Source organism: Penaeus monodon, chromosome 29, assembly GCF_015228065.2.
Source record: "Penaeus monodon isolate SGIC_2016 chromosome 29, NSTDA_Pmon_1, whole genome shotgun sequence".
Lineage (NCBI taxonomy): Eukaryota > Metazoa > Arthropoda > Malacostraca > Decapoda > Penaeidae > Penaeus > Penaeus monodon.
In genome coordinates, this window is record NC_051414.1 from 859,120 (window position 1) to 859,636 (window position 517).

General features: G+C 54.2%; 1 long non-coding RNA gene across 2 annotated transcripts in view; it reads left to right on the plus strand.

The window, feature by feature from the left end:
- The window catches only part of LOC119591875, a 181,478-nt gene that overhangs the window by 40,303 nt on the left and 140,658 nt on the right, over nt 1-517 (plus strand). The gene's annotated exons all lie outside the window — the stretch shown is intronic.

Below are 517 nucleotides of genomic sequence, written 5' to 3' on the forward strand. Positions count from 1 at the left end.
TCATTAATTCCTGACTGTTGTTGCCGTGTCCCGCCTTGCTTCCGACAGCACAATGGCTATCAGCGGCTTGCACGTCGCGGCCAGGTGCATATGCAACAGTGTGATTCACACGCACAGCACGTCGCTCGTGATTTATGGCGTGATTATGCGATTCAGACGGCCGAAACTTTCATCATACGGCAGTTGAAATTCGTCATAAGATTTATTTTTTTCCCTCGTTATCCTCTTCCTCGGCTCTATCGTTCATTCCTTTGCAACATTGCAAATTTCATCCTCCGAACGCTGGATGCAGCCCAACCAGCCCGCGCGCCTCTATGGGGAATGGAACCGGCTGGGAAATGAACGTCTTAAACAGATCGGTAATTCCTGGAAGGTCCATTTCGCGGCCTGCCGGAGCATGTAACAAGACGGGGGAGGCTGCGCTCCCGCGGTCGGGTTCTATCCGCCCGAGCCGCCCGGATGCATATCATGGGCGGCGAGGGGGGGTCGCGCCCATGCTCAGAGGAAGAGAAATATA